The sequence below is a fragment of the Pelodiscus sinensis genome, chromosome 3 (genome assembly GCF_049634645.1).
Source record: "Pelodiscus sinensis isolate JC-2024 chromosome 3, ASM4963464v1, whole genome shotgun sequence".
NCBI lineage: Eukaryota > Metazoa > Chordata > Testudines > Trionychidae > Pelodiscus > Pelodiscus sinensis.
In genome coordinates this window covers 186,854,976-186,876,524 of record NC_134713.1, presented here as the reverse complement: position 1 = coordinate 186,876,524, position 21,549 = coordinate 186,854,976, and the positions used below count along the sequence as shown (strand labels likewise).

Here is a 21,549-nt window from a genome sequence, read left to right as displayed (position 1 = left end):
AGACTTGAGCAGAAAAAAAGCAACTGACTGAATAAAATAATCACAATGTCTTAAATTTAAGACATGCCTGTTTCCATATTTTGACAGCCAGCAGATTTCCAAGAATCTAGAGTTGTTTAATACTTTTCTCACAAAATGTTTAATTTTGCAGAGAGTAGGTTAGTATGATTTCCTGAAGATTCATCTCTATTATATTTCAGCTTAGAAATGTATCTCTTTGGTTCTGTTTATCAGAGCATAGGGATATGAAGTGATAAATTGAGCAAGTTATTTTCAGCGACTTTAGAATTGAATGCACATTGTATGCTGAGATTTTTTTTTAAATGGATATTTCAGTGTCTGTATTTAAGTCCTAAATAACTAGCCTGACTCTCCAGAATGCTGAGCACCCAAGAGTTCCCCTGGTCTTCAAAATGTCAGCACTGAAATCAGTCGGTGCTCTAGATGCTTGTTTCTTTTGAAAATTAGGCCATTGTTTTGGTGCTTCTGCTTTTGAAAGCCTCTCTGGGCTTCTGAGTCTGGTTTATCCTAAAATAGGTGCAATGGTAGACACTGAGGCTTCTTCTTCACTGCGAGTTTTGTTGGCAAAAAATATGCTAAAGAGGGACTCATTATTATAAGTCGCAATCTCATTAGCATATTTTCTGCCATTTCCTTTTGTGCAAGGGGTTTTTGTGCAAAAAGAAATGGTGTGGATGGTTTTTTTTTTTAGCATAAACCCCGTTTTGCGCAAGATTCTTATGCCAGTTCCGGAGAGGCATAAGAATATTACGCAAAATGGGGTTTCTTCGCTAAAACCCCTCGCGCAAAAAGAAACAGCAGAAAATATGCTAATGAGATAGAAACTTATGCTAATGAGTCCCTCATTAGCATAATTTTTACCGACAAAACTCACAGTGAAGATGAAGCCTGAGAATATTCCATCCAGCCCCATGTGTTTTAGTTGTCTGATACTTTTTCCACTTTGTGCTTTTCACCACACATTTCAAACAAACACCTTTCCTTTTCCAGAAGTAAATCTGTGTCTCTCACAGCTTGTGTACTGCTAACTTCAATTCCCTTCCTTATAATTTGTTCTTTTAAAGATGCTTCAGGAAGCCCGACTTCTTTTGCCAAAGCAGACTGCAAATCAGAGTAAAACAGATGGGCAAGAGTTCTTTAGACAAAAGCCATTTTCTCATCTTGCCCTATGGCTTGGGCTATTGTTTTTAAGATGCAAAGAATATGCATTTCCCTGGACATTATCTGAACCCTTGAAGCCTGTCTCTTGCCTGACCTATGTCTTGCTGATGCCTTTTCTCTGCTTCTTCCTACTCCTCTATGGCTCAGTGTGCTGCCCCAGTACTTTTCTAGCTCCCTCAATTAACTTGACAGAATGTCCTTCCCTGGTTCTTGGAAACCTCTATCTCTGCCTTAAATAGAAGGCTTGTTATGAGTTGATTGGAGCTGTAGGAGTCATAGTTTGAAGTGGGAGGGCTTATCTGGTTTGTGTGTTTTACTTGAGTTACAGACATGTTAGGGAAAGGAATGTGACTCAGTCTGGAAAGTGGCATATAGTTTGCAATCTGCATATATTGGGGTAAATCCTAAATGACATTGGGAATGGGCACTTGAGACCTCCTTTTCTTACTTTCTCTAAACCAGTTGCTTCTAATTCTGAGCCTTCCCATCCTGCAGATCCCCACCCTTTTACTTGCTCATTGCAGTCATCCCTTTCTTTAAGCTCTTCTGAAGCAGGACTGTAACTTCTTGTGTTTTTGTGTGCCACCAAGTGGCATGGAACCCACATTCTGATTGTGGTCATTAGGCACTACCACAGTACAAATTGGTTTTTTTTAATAATGTGTTTACAATATTGCTCCTTCTAATTATGGACTGGTTATGTCTGTCTTGGTTCCCAGTATATCACTGTTATATTGTTGTGTTCCCTGGCATTCAGGAGCACATCAAACCCAAGTCTTCAGTGTGATGCATTTTAATGCATGTTGAAGGCCAGACTCTTAACATATCAATGAACACAACCATTCAGGAGTAATCTCCTGGGCTGTTCACTATTTTTGGAGAAAAGGAGGGTTCTTGATGTAATGTTCCTGCTAATTATTTCTATTCATTTGTGGATTTTTTCCCATCCACGTGCAGAATAATTGTATGTGCACCAAGGCATGTGTGAATGTGCACCACCAGTAGAAACAAAAAACCTAGCTGTGGGTGCTCTGCTAATCAGCTTGAATCTCTCCTAAGTGGCTGCATTACTGCACAGTTTACATTGGTACTTGATTGGTTGAAAATATGATTTGTGTGAAAAGTCATATACCAGTAGCAGAAACCCCACTGAAGGCCATGAATTAGAAAAACTGAACAGTCTGAATGAGGGTTTTAGAAAATAAAAATCTTTCTTACACCATTGTTCATAAGTTATTTGGATTTCTATAATCCAGTCTCATGTGTATTTTAAAATACCAGACATTAACATGCTTAACGCTCTTCAATAACGTACTTGATTTCTGCAATCAGGACAATCTTTAAAAACCATTATTTGCATAAAAGTGAGAAGAAAACCTTTGACAATTGAAATCAGTTTATATAGTCAAAAATTTTAAGGCCAGAAGAGACCTGATCATATTGTCTGGTGTGCTGGATAGCACTAACCATATATTTTCTCAAAATATTTCCTGAATGATACCTTTAGAAGAACACCCAGGATTGATTTAAAATTGCCTTGGAAAGATGTGTCATTGGTTAATTACTCTTAATATTAAAAAGTTATGCCTTCATTCCTATCTCAGTTAGTCTAGCTTCAGCTTCCACACAGCTAAATATTATGCCTTTCTCTGCTAGGTTGAAGAACCCATTATTAAATATTTGTTCCCCATGTCAGTACTTTCAGACTATAATTGCTACCCCTTTACTTTCTTCTTGGTTAGTTAAATATATTGAGTTCTTTGAGGCTATCACTATAAGGCACATATTCTAACCCTTTAATCATTCTCATGGTTCTTCAAACCCTCCCCAGTTTTTTAAAACTGATTCTTTAAATGTGAACATCAGAGCCAGACACAGTATTCCAGCAGTGGTCAGACCACTGCCAAATACAGAGGTAAAATAAATTCATATTTTGTATTTAAATTCCCCTGTATATACGTCCAAGGATCCTGATTGCCCTTTTGAACACTGGAGCTCATGTTAAGCTAACTATCTACCAGCATACCTGAATGTTTTTCAGACCCATTGCTTTCAAGGATATTGTCCCCCATCCTGTAATTTGTAGCCCGTATTCTTACATTTAGCTATATTAAAATATATATACTGTTTGTGTGTGCCAAGTTGACCAAGAAATCCAAGTTGTTCTGTGTCAGAATTTTGACACCTATCAGTTAGTCGGCTTTTAATCCATTTAATGTGTACTGCATCAATTTAGTATCATTCTAACATTTAATCAAAATTCGCAGTAACAAATCAACTGCTTTAGAGAAGTCTAAATCTATTGCATCAACTCTGCTGCCTTTGTCACCCAAACTTGTAGTTTCTTCTTCTTCTTCTTCAAAAAAAAAGACATCAAGTTAGTTTGAAAGGATCTATTTTTCACAAACCCAAGTTGATTGGCATTAATTATATTACCTACCCTTTAATTCTACATTGATCAAGTCCTCTTTCTCAACCAAGCTGCTCCATTATCTTGTCCAAGATCAATGTCAAACTGCCAGGCCTATAATTATATAGGCTATCCCATTTACTCTTTTCAATATTGGCACTATATTAACTTTGTTCCAGCGGTCTGATACTTCCACAGTGTTCTGAGATTTATTGAAGATCAATATCAATGGTCCAGCAAGCTCTATAGCTAGCTATTTTAAAACACTTGGATGCTGGTTATCTGGACCTGCTGATTTTGAAAAGGTGTATGGTTAGTATCTGCAGCTTAACATCTAGAGAAATTAGTGCAATGGAAAGAGTGCTGTCATCCTCATCATCATCAGGTGATGAGAGTACATCATCATACACCCTCCTCCAAATTCAGCTGGAGTTCTCTTGTGCTCCAAACATAGTCAGCCAGTGTAAATTGACAACTCTCCGTTGACTTCAGTGGAGTTGCAGCAGTTTACACCAGCTGGGTACAAGGATGTGGTCTACTGTATTTAGTCTACACTTACCATCTTCTTTGGATATGATTTTGTTGGTAATTTAAACAATAACAAACTTCAGCCTAAGCTTTCCCCTTAAGCTCAATGCTTCTTAGGGCCTCTTTGCAGAGACTTTTCTACTAGAGAGTCCAGATCCCTTTAACTAGTGCCACTCCTAACTCCACCCCAGAAGCACACCTACCACAATGAGTCTGCATAAATTAGTCTGTATCTGCTTCCAACAAAGTAGACCAAAAAGTACCTTGACACTCTGTTTCAGCTGGCCCAACACCTTTCAGAGTATTTGGCCATCTTTTTGTTCTCACTAAGTAAAGCCAGCTCTTTTCTTTCACTGTCGTTGGGGAGCTGGAGATGGGGACCACAGTTTAGTTTGCACTTAACCAAGTGTACACATGTATCTGACTCAGCATCCTCTGAAAGTCAGGTTCCTTTTCTCCTCTCACCAAGGTGCCCAGTAGTAATAGAGATATAGCCGTGTTAGTCCGGTCTTGCTGAAACAAAAGACAGGACTATGCAGCACTTTAAATACTAACAAGATGGTTTATTAGGTGATGAGCTTTCATGGCCCAGACCCACTTCCTCAGATCAAATTGTGGAAGAAAATTGGCGTGACCATATACAGGCAGTCCCCGAGTTACGCGGATCCGACTTACGTCAGATCCGCAGTTACGAACGGGGCACTTCCTCTCCCTGGTCTCCAGCAGACCAGGGAGAGGAAGCAAAGCGGCGGAACGCGCGGCCAGCTGACAGCCCAGACGCGTCTGGGCTGTCAGCTGGCCGCGTGCTCCGCTCTGCTCCTCCCCCCCCCCTCCGGTCTGCAGACCAGGGGGAGGGGGAGCAGAGCAGAGCAAAGCCGTGGAGCCCGAGGGCAGCAGGATAGCCATGGCGCGTCTGGGCTGTCCCGCTGCCCCCTTGCTCCGCGGCTTTGCTCCCCATCCCCCTGGTCTGCAGACCAGGGGGAGGGGGAGCAGAGCAGAGCAAAGCCACGGAGCCCGAGGGCAGCAGGATAGCCATGGTGCGTCTGGGCTGTCCCGCTGCCCCCGTGCTCCGCGGCTTTGCTCCGGACGCCTGTGGTACAGCAGCTGGGGCGCTGCCGGTTGGTATGTACGCTCTGTACCAAAGGGATACAATCAAAAAAAGGTGAACACATGTAAAATTGACAAATCAGATTTTAGAACAGAGGAGGGTGGGTGTGGGTTTGGGGGGGAGGTTAGTGTCTATGAGATAATGATATTAGGGGTGATAATTGGGGAAGCTATCTTTGTAATGGGTAAGGTAGTTAGCATCTTTGTTAAGGCCCATTCGTAAAGTGTAAAATTTAAGCATGAATGACAGTTCTGAGGTTTCCCTTTGTAGTCTGGTGTTAAAGTCTCTTTGAGGTAAGATACATGTAGTGATTGCCCCAGTTGAACGATATACAGTTTGTTACCTTAAATAAAATCTCAGGTATTTGGGGGCATGTAGTACAAAATCCAGAGTAAATTACAAAATAAGTTACAGGAGGATATAAAACCAGTATGATACTCCACTCAATATGACATAACCAATTTAACTTATGTCCTAATAAATCTGTTAGTCTCTAAATTGCCACAGGCCGCCTTGTTGTTTTTGCTATAAACGTAATAATACAGCGCAGAAAATTGTGTCATATCCTGAAAAAACTGTCATGTCCCTCCACTGACAACTCACTACTGTAATGTAGGTGTCTTCCCCTTTTGATGTGATAATGAATATTTTAACTGTCCGTTTGGTTTAGAATACAGTAAATGTATTCCTACTCAACATAGGGTCGTTGAAAATGTTACCTTGATGGTGCTCTGTGTATTTCATGGCAGATCCTTATCAGTTTGTCTGTGGCATGTTTACTGGAAAACTGATTTGCATTTAATAAAAGGTTTTCTTACCGAAGTCCATTGCTGTGCCTAAACCTTCGGTGTTTGCATAAAAATGTATTAGCATGTTTAACTCCAGTGTCACTTGGATGTATGTCTCATTATCATGCAAATGAAGCTAGCTCCTTTCTGAGGTTAATTGTAACAAAATAACCCTTGCCAGAGACAGCACAATATTAAATATTAAATTCAGCATAGCGGAAGTAATTTATATCTGCAGACAGGGCACTGACATTTGATTAGGCCTGTTATAGTGTTGCTTGTATAGATATGTGGACAGAGTTGGCAACAGTTGCAGGAGTAGGTTCCTGGGTGAGTGTGTGTGAGATGTGGTTCATGGCTGCTGAAAAGGATTTGCTTTAGATTGGGGGGGTTTCTGTTGGTGAGGATTGGCCTGTCTCCCAAGGCCTCAAAGAGGACTTAACCACATAAACCAGAGCATCAGGGGCTCATATAACTGGACATCCTCTAATGTGCCAGCAATGCCTCTCTGCCATGTACATTGGCCAAACAGGACAGTTTCTATAGGTATATCTACACAGCAGGGCTTAACTTGAAATATGCTATGCAAACTGAGCTACGTCAATTGCACAGCTTGTTTCGAAATAGCTTATATTGAAATTGGGAGCATCTGCATAGCACGTATTTTGAAATAGAGCATTCTTCTGCCAACTTCCCTTACTCCTTGTACAATGAGGGTTACAGGAGTCAGAGTAAGAAGTCTTCAAGCTTGACAGTGTTATTATTTCAAAATAACTGCCTGCTGTGTAGACATGGACTAAGTTATGTCGAAATAATGCTAGTTATTTTGAAATAACGTTGCTGTGTAGACGTATCTTATGAGAGAGGATAAATGGACACAAATAAGACATCAGAAGTGTTAACACAAATAAACCTGTAGGAGAACTGGTCACTCAATCAAGTATTTAAAAATAGCCATTTTTCTACAAAGGAATTTCACTAACCAATTACAGAGAGAGACTGCAGAACTGGAATTCATCTGCAAATTTGACACTCTTACTCTGAACTTCAATAAAGACATTAACTAGTTTAACACGCTACAAAGCCAATTTCCCGTGCCTTTGACACCCACGTTTTCACATAAAGCTATGAATAGGACATATCCAGCCCACTTAATTAGCTTAATTAACACAGGTCCTTGGATTCTGTTATTTCCACTCCAACTCATCTGATGAAGTGGGTTTTACCCATATTTTTGTTACTCTTTAAAGTGCCACTGGACTATTGCTTATTCGCATTTAGTTGTACTTTACACACAGCTCTATTCTAATCTTGAAATATAGCCCTAAGTCAGAGTAGTTTCTGGCCATGTTTTGCACCTAGATCTGCTGACTTGCAGCCAGAGGGCAAATGTAGTTTAGCAGTTAGTAAATGGTATTATATTATAAGCACAGAAATCCCTTAGAGCGAACTCATCAGAAGAATGGCAGTAATCAGCAATACTGGGTTAATTTACCGCAGACCACCTAGGCTTTCTCTTTAGCAAACTACATTTTCATATTTCATAAAATACTCTAAAGGTTTAAAAGAGTTCTTCAGAGCACGGAATAGAATTGGGTTCCATCCTATAGGAAATTATCCTCTAGAAATTCATTATAAAATGCATGGTAAGCCCCTTAAAGAGTTCAGAATTCTTCTTTCTGTGCTAATTTGAAAAGGTCAGAGACGTTGCCCCATTGTATATCACAAAGGAACTGTGGGACTTTTAGCTCCTGGTGCCAGTGGAGCATTGTTTCTTTTTTTTTTCTTGGCAGAGATCTTTGAACATATGCAATGTTAAAAAATTTGTCACTTTTATTTCAGAATCACATTATGTATCTGAAAAAGGAAAAAAAAAAATAAAACCTCCCAACGAGTGGGATGCCTTATGTCACCAACATGAAAAACCTCAGGTCTTCTTCACTTCTTTAGAAAGGACTTATATTGTATAGCAGAGATTTTTATTTTTTTAATTGCATAAAATACTACAACTTTTAATATGCACCTAATTAGAAGAATAAAAATCTGCAAAGTGTATCTGCCAGCCATACCATCAAAATAACAAGTTATGTGGATGAATAAATCATTATGTGCCTGATTCTTTGCTGGGATTAATATTTCAATAGATTTTTGTAGCCTTAAGTGGGTAAGATTTGGCTCCATATGTTTTTGGCAGGCAAGTATCGAATTTTTTAATGAATGGAACAAGTGCGGAGGAGCATGGTATTTGTGGCATAATAGGACAGAAGAAATCCTCGTCCCATCAACTCAATGAAAGTTTTATCTTGGACTATAGCAGGGAAGGATTTTATCCAGGCCAAAGTTTTTAAGAGTGTCCTCCTGGCATCCCAGATCAGGCATGACAAATTAATTTCTTTTTTTTATTGTTAGCAGCTAGACTTTGTATTGCATGCTATTGGAAAAAAACTGTGACGCCTCCAATGAAACTGTGGTATAGTAAAATAAGGATTACTGTCCATGTAATGGAAAAGCTTTCACACCAAGTGCCTATGTAACCCATACACCTATTGGGTGTGGATCACTGTTCCATGTAGTGGCACGTGGCCCACTTACAGAGGAAGAGGACAAATGAGTGTTCACCAGAGACTTAACTGAGAAGCAGCTGGCTTTTAGCTCAAGCAGCAGAGGCTCATACACTAAAGATTCAGAGGTCACAGGTTCAGTTCTGTCTGTCAGTGTTACACCTACACAAGAAACACACCAAAATGACTATAGAAATTTAGGCATCTTTTTTTGTGTACATAGAGGAAGAAGGCTTCCCACTCTGCAAGCCAAAATCTTTTACTAGAATCTTTGTATATTAACTTCGTCCTGAATCAGTAACATCTGACGTAATGCATTAACGTTCAGATCAGTGGCCCATTCTGAAAAGCCTGTCATTGTGTGTACATATGTACACACATGTTGTGCTCCATTAGACATAGTGATCTTCTTCACTACTAACACAGCTGAAGTAAAGTTGCTTTTCCTGCACCGGGGCCAAATTCTTGATCCTACATGTGATGGCTGGACCCTGCCTCACCAGTAGAAAGGGAGCTGAGCCAGCTGCAAGAACTGATGGCGCCTCCATTTGCCAGCTTGGTGAAGGGGAGGTGGCTGCAAATATACATGAGTTATGTGGACTCAGTCTTATTGGCCTTGATTAGCAGTGGAGGCAGCAGCTGAAACTGGTATTTTAGACTGAATCTATGGAGACCATTTTCTTCCCTAGATGCACACCGCCCCTTAGCACGAAGAGGGAAAATGGAAAAAATCCTCAGTGAGAGGAATTGTTAAGTCTGTGAAGACCTCAGTACTGTATCTTTAAAATGATAGCAGGAAGCCAGGCCCCAGGAAGCCGAGGGACGATGTAGGCAAGAGATCTGCAGTGAAGCCAAGTGGCAGAGAAGGCTTAAGGATAAGCCTGCTTTCCTTATTCAAATAAAGTTCCTTGTCCTAGGGTCTGAAGAAAACAGGTATTTTCCTAATTTCTTCACCACGGTCCTAGGGCTGTATCAGGAGGAGTGGAGGGAGTCAGATGAAATGAAACTTACCAGGGGGTAAGAGGTAGACCTCCCAATAGTCCCACATTTCACTGGATTGGGGTGTAAGTGTTCAGAGGGGAAGTCAGTCCCAGTGGGTGCAGCAAGCATCCAGTTCTGGGAATGGAGTTGAGGATCAGCACCAGAGTGAGAGCCAGCTACTGAAGCTGAGAATCAGGGCCAGGGTGAGATATCAAATGTCAGAGTCAGAAGGTGGGTTGGTGGTCAGAGCCGGAACTAGAAAGCAGCATTTGGTAGAAAGGCAGAAGGGCAGGATCAGGCACATAGCAGATGCATGGTGGGAAGTAGGAGGAAAGGTAGGAGCCAGGAAGCAGAAATAGGATTGGGTGCAGAATGCAGGAAACTGGTACAAAGCAGATCCCAAAAGAGCACCAAGGAATCACCTAGTCAGACAACTTCCTGTGCTGCCTCCTGGCTTAAATAGCACGGTTGGCTCAATTGGTGAAACCAGGTGATCCTCCAGTGAGGGCTTCTAGAGGTATTGTAGTAATCCTGCTTGTTCCTCAGTGTGGCAGGCTTCCGCAGACATCAGGTGGTTAGCATGCAACAGCTGCCAGGGTACTCACAAGTCTGGGTTCAAGACCTGGGATATTACATTGTCCTGCCTTCAACCCCAAAACTCCCTGTCCTGGTTGAACCCCTTGATACATTTCAATTGACTGCTCCTATGTATTCTCCCCTCCATGTTGTTTACTCCTTCTACTCTTCCCTCACTTGCTCTGTGGCCTTTTTGGATTTTTCTTTTGTGCTCCAGTCTTGTTTTTGCCCTCAAACACGATAATTTCCCTGCTGCCCCAGGTTCTCAGCTTTGTTTTTTTCCACCTTCAGTCCCTTTCTTCTGTCTCCATATGCAGGAACTGGCCAATTGTGCACAATAATCAGGGTCTTTGGGTCAGATCAGCTCCTAGCAAAGCTTGCTTCCTCAGCCTTGATCATTGCGCTGTTTGCTCCTGAAATTACCAGTCAGCAGGGCCTGAGCCTTTCTTAGCTATTAAATTGTGCCCCTAAAAAGTCAGTGCCTTATTCACCTACCTGTGGAAGGGGCAAGCAGCTTCTTAGGAGGCCTGAGGCAAAGGAGGGAAGAATAGCTCTCCTTTCTCCATGCTGCTCACTATTTATAGGGGCTGCTTCCTGGTCAGCCAGCCATCAGAGAATGCCCTGTCTTCCAAGACAACCACGGCAACTAAGCAACCCAGTTCAGCTGTTCTTGTCCTATGGCTGCTTGGTCTTTCTGTTCTCTTTATTGATTCCAGCAATATGACCTTGGTTCCTCACTTTCCAAAGATAACTGGTTGAAGCAGTGATTTGGGACAAGGGATCTCACATTTATCTCTATACACTGAGAGGAGGTGGACATAAGCAGTCTGAGAATTTTGCCTTGGGAGTTACACATACAGTAAGTTGTCTTCCCTTCCCACTCAACATCAGATTTATTTTCCTAGCCATAGTAACCAAATTTATATTGTCCATTCCTTTTAAATACCCAGAGGGACTAGAGCAGCTAGCTTTGTAGCATTTATTAAAGAAAAGCTTTTAAAGCCTTTTCAAGAAGCTCCCTCTAATATGGTAATGTTTTGTTTGTTTGCTTAATTAGGGCATATTCCTGGTTTAAAAACTGTCAGTTGAACTCTTTGTAGATCTGTAAAAATACATATATTACTGCCTATACTGAGATCTTTTGTGCCCAGTTTTGAGCCTGAAATTGTATATAATTACTACAAAATAAAAAATATGGATTTATAGCAAAAACAGTGACCCCACCAAAAGTATAACAAAGGAATTCAGGTGGCTATTTTGGTAGCTTTTGTATGTCAGGATCATTAATTACCATATTTTAAAAAAAATATATTCTCCTGGGTAGGTTAAAAAAATGATCTCCTTTCTAGTCCTGCATTCTAATTAGGTGATAATCATATGCTCGTCTGATTGAAATGAAAATCAGCCATCATGCCACTGTCATCTAGCTAACATGCAGGGGCGGGAGGAGAAAAGGTGCTTTTTAACTTGTATAAAATTAAAACAATTTACTTGCCCTGTTTAGTTCCTCAGCCTTGTCTCAAAAAGATTCAGTGCAGTCCCCAAAGCCCAAAATATTCTCATCCCAACAGGCCAGTCATTTTCTGAAATGATAAGTAAAGCTACCCTGGGAATAAAGCTTCTGTATATGATTTTCAAGGTTCGGGTGAGAGGCTGATAAAGCAGAGCTGACAAAGCCCACATTCATTAAGGATCCTAGCTGATTAAACTAAGAAAGCTTTTGTTGCTTCTTCTATATATACTTTGATACAGCCATTACACGAAAAAAAAGAAGAAGAAATTGTCTTGGGAGTTTAGATTAAAGCTCAGATTTTCAGAGGTTGCCCCACATTACCTAATCTCATTCTTGGCATAGAGCATAAGTAAGTGAAAATCGTTGATTCATTTGTACCAGGGCTGGCCAGTACCAAGGTTTGGCAGTTCAGAGCCCTGGCACCTCTCGGCTCACTGCATCAGTTATGAAAATTATAGATTTGTTTGAGCCTCTGGCACCTGTTTCATTACAAATTAAGCACTAGAGAAAATGCTGTACATTAATCACTTTGAACTAAGAAAAACATTGTAGGGGGAGGGAAAAAATGGTTTCCTGTATTTTTAAAGAAAATTCTGAGGTAAAATTTGTTGGTGCCAGGGGAAAACCTCTTCTGATAGGTCTTGCATATGTAGAAAATCAGTTAATTCCTCTTTGTCAAGTGTTGTGTATAATCAACATACCTGTCACATTCCAGGGTGCAATCCAGTAGTGTCACAGCCTGCTCCGTAACCTTTAGTGCTTCAGAAGGCTCTGCTGTTGTGGTTCTCTTGTCTGGATGCTCCCCTCCAGCATACATGCTTAAACTAAGTATCTGAGGGTCAAGCCGCTTTGATTCAGCAATTCTGACTCCAGCAACCTGCTTGTTACCCCAGGCACACCCTGCCTACACACCTGGCATGATGACACCAACAAACTCCCAGTCCCAAATTTCTCCAAAAGCACGTGTTCCAAAATCTCAAATCTTCTCCTCGACTACTGAGAGATACTACGATTTGGTTGCTCCTTCAAAGAGACAAAAGCATACCACAATTTATTATTCTAATTGGGTAAATACACCCTTTCTGCAAACACAGCACTGAGTTGGCTTATAGGAAAAAATAAAACTATTTTATTAACATAGGTTGAGTGATGCTGAAATAAAAGTAGAGATACAAGCAAATAAAAATAAAATGAAGCATCTAAAAGCCTAAAACTTAATCTAATAAAGTATATGCTTTGTTCAAGATGATTTTCCTCACCCATCATTCTTCTTTCCTGCCATAGTCGATCCTCATTCAGTCCTTTCCACAGGAGCACAAGGGGATGACTTCCATGGTTTTTCTAGGTGAAAATATTGTTTCTTAAACAGGTTTCTCACTTATATTCAGTTACCAGAAACTTTAGCCTCAGTTTGCAAGAGCTATGGTTCTTGTGTCCTGTGTAGTGACGGATGCCAAAGATAGCTTCTCTCCTTGCTTTTCTCTTCCAAAGTGAAATGACCTTATTTGAAGAGGTAAGATGACCTCATCTTCCCTTATTGTGTTCTTCCCATCCCTACTGATTTCTATATAGATGGGTCTTCCGTTTTGTTTGCTCATACCATGCTTAAGTTAATTCGAGACATAGATAATTGTGTTCCCACCTGTCTGGGTAAGACCTGGTTCTTCCTTTGTTTGATTGCACTGTTAAGTATAATATCATTATGTATACACAGTGCCTAGTGTTAATGCATACAGTTCACCATGATATGAATCACCAGTATATCAGAGGCTTTCATAAAAGACCTGATACATTTATTTTATTTGCGGAAGTCCTGTTTTCCAACTCCTTGACATTCCTTGTTTAAAACATTTTAGTCATAATTCCAGCATATATCCCTATATATCCCATACATACATCCTGTAGAAATATGAATGATCAGTGAGTTAATAGTTTCCCAATGATACATTATATTCTCTTTTTGGATACAGGTTATGACATTATTGAGTTGGGATACACTAGTCTGATCTGCTGGATCTCATTATCTGATATCGGTGAGCCTCTTTCATGAGTGTGCTATTAGGGCACTGCATAGCATTAATTACATAGATAATTACTACTTCTACTAACTGCTAATTAATTCCAGTACTGTAAGGAAAAATAGCAAAGAGTCTGTTGGCTCTCGCATCTAAAGTAAGTTATATCTCACAAAAACTTATGCCCTAATAAATTGGTTAGTCTTTAATGTGCCACTGGACTCCTTGTTGTTTTTGCTGAAACAGACTAACACAGCTACCCCTCTGAAACTAGTACTATAAGGCAGTTCTCTGCATGGGCTCTTTTATGTTTTCAGTAGTTCACGACCCAGTCATCAAAATTTACGAAGGAATATTTTATTCTTACAATTCAAAGACAGGTACAGCAAAAGGAAATTGTATCCTTAAATAATTATAACATAAGCCTAACCTTAGAAAACCTTTATCGTTTGAGCTATTGAATTTTATAGTCTGAGGTACCCAGATATTGTCATAGTGAGCCAAAAATGTTTTGAAATAAGTAAGATAACTTTAAGCTTTTGTACTTTGTCATTACATAAGCAGTAGTGTGTAACAGGTTGTTTGATCATTTGGATTTGAACTGTTGCAATAACAGAGACTATGTCTTCACTTCCTGGAAGATTGATGCTGTGTTGTAGATCTTCCAGAGTTCGATTTAGCGGGTCTAGTAAAGACCCACTCATTCGAAAACTGTGAGGGCAGCCCAGTCAATGTTGGAACTCCTACTCCTCATGAGAAGTAAGGGAACTCTACAGGAGCATTTCTACCGTCAACCTCCCACTGTGAGGATGGTGCCAAAGATCAGCTTAAGGTACATCAACTGTAGCTTATAGCTGGACTTGCATACTTCAAGCCGACTTTTGGGAGTAGTGGGGACCTGGTAATATTTATTTATAAGATTTGTGGTATTTCTTCCAGTTAGGCCTAAAATGTGAAGAGAAGGTTTTTTTCTTATTCCAGTATGCTTCTAGTCTTTGTCCAAAGCAGGAATTGTAAAAGTTCATGAAATGCAAGCTATCATCTCAAAAAGATTCACCCGAGTCCTATCAGATCATAGGTTTTCTTGTATCTGAGCAGTTTTGTCCTGTTTTCAATTAATTGAAAAATAATGTGGACCTAGAAATGATTGTTTTAGCAAGATGTATGCCTAAAATATTGCATTTGCTTCTGAGTACCTTATTATGAGATAGATAATAAAATTGACTGAAATTCAGAAAACAACAAAATGGTTAGAGGCTGAAGGATTAAACCTTAGAGCTCTGTTATACTGCTATTGAATGGGCCAAATTCTCATTTGACTTCTGATTCAGGATTAATGTTTATATGAATTAATTTGGGGAGCGGGAGATGACAGCTAAATATGATGGCACAATAAATGTCTTATAGTGGGGTTGCTCACACTCTTGCATATTTACATCAGTTAGTTGATAACTACAAATGTGGCAGAATGGGGTAAAATTTTTTTGGCTATTCACATTCTTTTTCCATAAGTAGGAACAGGTAGATAGCTCATTACTTTGAACTTAAAGGATAAAGTACTAAAAAGTATTCTATTGGTGGCAGGGAGCTAGACTAGATAATGTAGTGGGTATTTTCCTTTTTAATTTCTCAGATTGTCTAGAATAGTAGTGGAATTGTGATCTGATGGATGAAGAAGCTATATAGAAGCAGCAAAACTGTTGTATCCTATGTGGGTGTCAAGTCCAACTTCTTACAGTTTGCAGAAGACAAGATGTCCTCTGTGTCAGGGGTGTCAGCCGATGGTCAGGGCAGTGTGTGGTGTGTGTGTATTATACACCTGAGTCTTCAACTACTAGGACCAGGGTCCCTTCACAGTGGGCAGCTTATAGAAAGCTGACGGGTGCCCCAAAGTTTGCAGAGAGAGCTTATTACACCTGAGACTTTAACTGCTAGGACACACGGTCCCTTTGCAGTGGGCAGCTTAGGGAAGGCTGACAGGTGCCCTGGAAGCGACATGATCCAAATGCCCAACTCTGCCTGCGTCTGCCCCTATGACCGACTGGAGTTCTTTTGATTGTGTCTGGTTCTGTTACAGCAACAGGAGGAGTCAGGTTAAAGCTTACACAGTTACAGGTTTATTAAAGAGGTTTCTAAAGCATGTGGTGACAGTGGCTATTGTTCTACTTCTTAACAGCTAGCAAATACAGATCTTAAAATGGTTACAAAGGAAAAAGGAAAATAGAAAATAATGGTACCAAGTGACAGCTTAATCTTTAAAGAGCTCTATTCTATGCATGCACTAAAACAAAAGGATACATACAGGTACAATTTTTACCCCCTTCTGCATCCCTCGATTCCAGCGTGTCAGGCCAGGATCGGTCCCTCAATTCCCCGGGAAAGACGAATACGAGGCTGGGCGTCCCCATGTGGACCTCGGGAGGCAATCACCTAACCCGACCAGCAGGTAGATGGTAGATTGACACTCAGAGTGAGTGTGCTGCTGGACCCATCTCTATACCCGTGGGGCCACATATTCTCTTTCTTATCTGTGGTGCCAAATTATGCTGGTTCGTCTTTGTGACACCAGTTCTTACAAGGGAGTTTCGATGTAATTTACACTTGTAAGAGAGATAACTAAATTGGGAGTACTGGGCATTCTTTTCTCAGCGGGAGATTCCCCTTCCAGGGACAGCCGTGTGATCGTATCAATATAGGTGCCAGCCAAGGGCAGTTCTCGCAGCCTCTTGCAGGTCAACAATTGGCGTATCTCTGTTTACAGCCATCCAGGGTCACAGCAGCCAGTATATCCGGGCCTTCTGTCAAGGCTTCAAAGACTATGCTGAATTTATTGCTCTGTGTACCCTGTGCGCTTTGAGGCACCTAAAGGGGGCAAGCAAGATGGATGTTGCGGGGGGGGTGTTCCTGTCTGGCTACATAGGGTGTAATAATACAATAAACAACTGCATTGCTCAGTATACCTATAATACCCCCCCCCCAAAAAAAAAGTGCTACTGAGGCCAGGTCTACACTATGCGATAAATTTGATTTACGATATGCAACTCCAGCTACAAGAATATCATAGCTGGAGTCAACATACCTTAAATCAAATTACTCCAACATCCCCACTTGTGGGAGGTTAATGGGAGAAATTCTCCTGTTAACTTCTCTTACTCCTCATGACCCCGTGGAGTACCAGAGTTGACGAGGACACCATCAGAGTTCTATTTAACAGTCTTTGCTAGACCTTCTAAATCAAATCCTGGAAGACTGATCTCCTTAGCTTCAGTTTCCTCGTAAGTATAGACAGGGCTTTTTCTCTGAAGTGCGAGATAGCGAACTACGATGGAAAGATTTTTTAGGGTTTTTACACTGCCTATTTATTTTTTGGTTTTATACCTCCACTTTTCACTATAGTATCTGAGGACTTTAGCCACCAAGAGCAGAGAACAATCAAACATGGAATGAACTGCTATAGATTCGGGTAACCAAAGTGCCTTCCTTATAAAAAAAAAATGGATTTCCTGCCAGAGTACAGCATCTTTATATATAGTTTAAGATGGATGATTCTGACATTTAATAGCTGAGATGTTACTGGACACATACTTCATAAGGTCAGTAACATACAATGTCCTTAGAGGTGAAAAATGTGATCTGAACTGACAGTGTTAGTGAGAAGAATTTTGTGAATGTGGGGAACATTGCCAATGAGAATCAACGGGAGTGAGAGAAAGTTTTTTGTTCCCAGGATACAATGGATAAAATGTGAGTGCTAATTAAATACAAAGCAATACATTAAAATAATATTGCGGGCACAGCTTAATGGTCTGTCACCTGACTGTTCGGACTTTAAGTCAAATTGTTTGTGTCTTTGGTTTAGTTGCCTGTTTTTTTCCAGGTATTAATACAGAACAAATGAACAGATAATTCCTCTTAAGATCATATATGAAAGTCTTCTTTTCCAGGTATTGGCACAAGTCAGGACCATCAATCTGAATGTCAGTGTCAGTGAAATTTGAATCTGTGTCTGCACAGTTACCAAAGTAAACAAAACTCTCTGAAAATCTAATTTTTCCATTTGAGCTTTGAGTAAAAAATAACATCAGATTAAACACTCACAGCTCTCCCTATACTTACTCTGACCAGCGCACCTATGCATTTGAAGAAGGGCGTCTTTGCCTTTCACCTGGTGCTCAGATTGTTATCTTGCTCCTAACTCAACCACCTCTGACATCAGAGTTCAGATTGTTTTCTGCTAGAATTCCTGACAGCGCTTGTGTGCTCATTATCAATCACAAAAGAGAAACAAAATATAATGCATCCTTGACCTGGCCAAATGAGTGGGGTGGGGAGAGGAATTGGAAAAAGTAAGCAGTAGTTTCAAAACAAAACACGCATAATGGAAACAATCACAAAGGATTAAAAACAAAATTAAGCAGAGGTTTAAAAGAAAGCAATGTAATTTTTCAACTGAATGGGAATCATCCTGGTTTACGTTAGCCACTGTGTAATGATGTAATCATCAGATTTGCCTATGGCATTCCACGTCTCCCTTTTATTGGTCTTCAGGAAAGCATTTAAGCCTGTGCTTAGGTTCCATTGACTTCACTGGAATTTAAGCTTATGCTTGAATTGTCCTAAATTGGGATCCTGTCCTGAATTGGAACTCTTGTTCAAAAACCCACTTTTTCGCTACATCTACACTTCACCTTTCTTGCACAAAAGCCAATGCAAATGAAGCACGGATTAGCATATTGTCGTGCTTCTTTTGCATAATTAATTATGGTCCGTTTTTGCGTAAGAGGCTTTTGCACAAGAAGGAGCTGTGTAGATGGCTCCCCTTGCGCAAGAGCCGTTCTTCCTGAAAAAATAAGGAAGTGTGGCTCTTGCATTGTGTTCAGATTATAAACCCATTAGGGTTGGAGAATTGATATTCTGTTTGTATAGCACAAACCTCACTTGGGTCTCTAGGGATTTTTCATGGAAATAATAATTTATCTGAAAAGACAGAAAAGTTTGTTAGACAGAATCGAGTAATTAATTACATAGAAGTTGGAAGAATGTTTCTAAACTGTTAGAAGTATGTTTCTAAACTGAAACACCGTGCTAAGGATAGGTAACTAGGTCTGAGCTTTTAGAAACAAAGAATGGTAGGTACTCATCTTTGATGGCAGAGATTTTCTTGTATTTTTTTAATAGCGTTTTATGCAGCGTTCAGCATCTTTCTCTTTAAGTTTTACCTTTTGTTTAAAATCCTCTTGGGCTTTGTAAACTAAATAGTTAAAATGCCTTTCTATCACTTTGCACATTCACTTTCTTATCCTTTGGGTGAGTTGTCAACACATAATTACTCTTTTTAAAGTAACAGCATAATCGAGTAAATTCATTAACCCTTTTAGATTTACTCTTGCTATGCACGTGCATGGGCAAAATCTCTTTTGACAATTTTACCTGGGAAGGCTGTTTAAATCCCTAGATTTAGGAGAGAGAGATTCAGTTTGAATTTTAAGGAGGAAAGTGCTACCCATGGGGTTCCCCTCTAGAAACCTAGATGCTTTTTCTTCCATCCGAATCTAGTAGTGACTGAACAGGTAATTAGAGTTGTAGTATGCAAGATTCGTCCCTAGGCATATAGTTCCCTAATGTTTCACCCTGTCTGTTGTCCCCTTTCTCTCCCTTTTAACTTATACTAGCAGCTGCTGCCTTTTTCTCTGTTTTCTCCATTGACATGCTGAAAGGGAGATCCCTGCTAGTTTATGGGTACTGGTGAAGAGGAAGTAGACCAAGAAGGAAAGTGACTGGCACAATGGCTTCTAACAGGGTTATGTGCTCTCTGCCTTTGTTCAGCAGCTGTGAGGCAGACAGCAACAGCTGAGACAGCAGGGCCGAGTTGGCTGGCTCCCCATTTTTGCTATCTGCATCACTGTAATAGTTTTAAGCAGACAGAGATGTTGAAGAAGGTATCTTAATGTGTTTCTCTCTCTTTCACAGTCTATCTGCAGAGTGGCTCAGAGAGATCATAGAATACATAGACTCCTAGAATACCAGAACTGGAAGGGATCTCGAGGTCATCAAATCCAGTCCCCTACTCTCATAGCAGGACCAAGCACCATCAACTTAATATCCAGGCCTAGACTTCCTAAGGCTCTAAGCAAAATAACACTTGCAATAGTCCATAGAGCTCCATCCCTAATGTTGATCTTCTCCTCTCCTTGGCTGTGTCTAGACTACATGCCTCTGTCGTCAGAGGCATGTAGATTAGACACATAGGTAAAGGTAAATGAAGCCGCGATTTAAATGATCGTGGCTTCATTTACATTTACATGGCTGCCGCGCTGAGCCGACAAACAGCTAATCAGCTGTTTGTCCGCTCAGCGCGCTAGTCTGGACGCTCCCCTGCCGACATCAAAGCCCTTTGTCGGCAGCCCCGTTATTCCTCGTGGGATGAGGTTTACTGGGGCTGCCAACAAAGGGCTTTGATGTCGGCAGGGGAGCGTCCAGACTAGCGCGCTGAGCGGACATACAGCTGATCAGCTGTTTGTCGGCTCAGCGCGGCAGCCATGTAAATGTAAATGAAGGCGCGATCATTTAAATCGCGGCTTCATTTACCTTTGCCAAAACAACAAATCTACATGGCTCCGTCGACGGAGCCATGTAGTTTAGACGTACCCCTAGCTTGGTATCCCCATGCCACACTCCCTTTCTTTCATCGCCATGAGGGATATGGTGATCTCCTTTATACACACTACTTTCATGACATCTGAGTGAAGGTGCATCACCCATCTGAATGAAAGTATGGAATTTGTTCTCAGCTATGATGCACTGGGACCAGATGGGACCACAGTCTGGGAATCAGAAAGGGACTGTGGCTGGTTGAACAAATTGCATGTGGTGTAAGGGTTCTGGAAGTTTGGGGTCCTCATAGCCACATAGATTGCATAATCCAAAGGTCAACTCCAGGCATGTGGCCCTAGAAGCTTTCCTATGTCTTGCTGTTTCTCCCCCTTGTGTTTTCTGCCACTGATATTGCTCTTGCTTCTTTTAGGCCTTGTCTATGCTACAGGTAATGTGGGTGTAACTGATATCACTCAGGGATATTAATAATCTACTCTGAAATGACATAAGTCACCCAGACCTAAGTGCCAGGGTGGACAGTGCTATGTCAGTGGGAAAGCTGCTGCCGCCAACATAGCTACCAACTTTCACAGATGTTGCTTTATTATAGAGCATCTTCACCAGATGTGGTACCGTAGCACAGCTGCGTCAGTGCATCGGCACCACTGTACCACGTCTACTGCAGACCAGCCCTTTGTCATCATTGCTCTGCATCGTGTGTGATTCATTCTGCTGCTTGTACAGGAAGCTGTGCAGGGGAGAACAAACAGAAAGTGTTGTAACTATGCTCTGATCCGTCCTGGTTTCCAGCAGCTTCCGGCCCAGCTGCTTCCTTTTGACCTCCTGTCGAGGATGTTCCCCACTCCGAGTGCAGAAGGTCAGGGCCCTCAAGAGAGCTTAAAAACCTTGCCTCTGCAGGCACTGCTTACAAAAACTCCCCTCCCGCCCCCCATCATAATACACAGATTTTGGGGAATTGCTGCCACCATCGAGTGATTTTTTCTTTATCCCTAAAAACCAAGGTGAACACTTGAAACCATTCCCAGGGGTACCTCAAGCCCTTTTGACCAGAAGAGCTTGAAAAAAGAAAAGAGAAAAACAAGCTGCAATCTCTAGTAGCTGACCCCTCAGTCTGAGGCATGCAGATACACACAGACAGACTGACCTTCCAGGACATGAGAATTAAATCATTGCCTTAAGAAAAGTGATTTTTATTACAAAACAAAAGATAAACTTGAGAAAGCACACTTGGTTGCTAGATGTTACATAGCAACTAAGGAAAACAAATTAAAA

At 40.9% G+C, this 21,549-nt stretch overlaps 1 protein-coding gene across 6 annotated transcripts in view; it reads left to right on the top strand.

The window, feature by feature from the left end:
* MACROD2 (mono-ADP ribosylhydrolase 2) overlaps nt 1–21,549 on the top strand; it is a 1,395,588-nt gene that overhangs the window by 985,785 nt on the left and 388,254 nt on the right. The gene's annotated exons all lie outside the window — the stretch shown is intronic.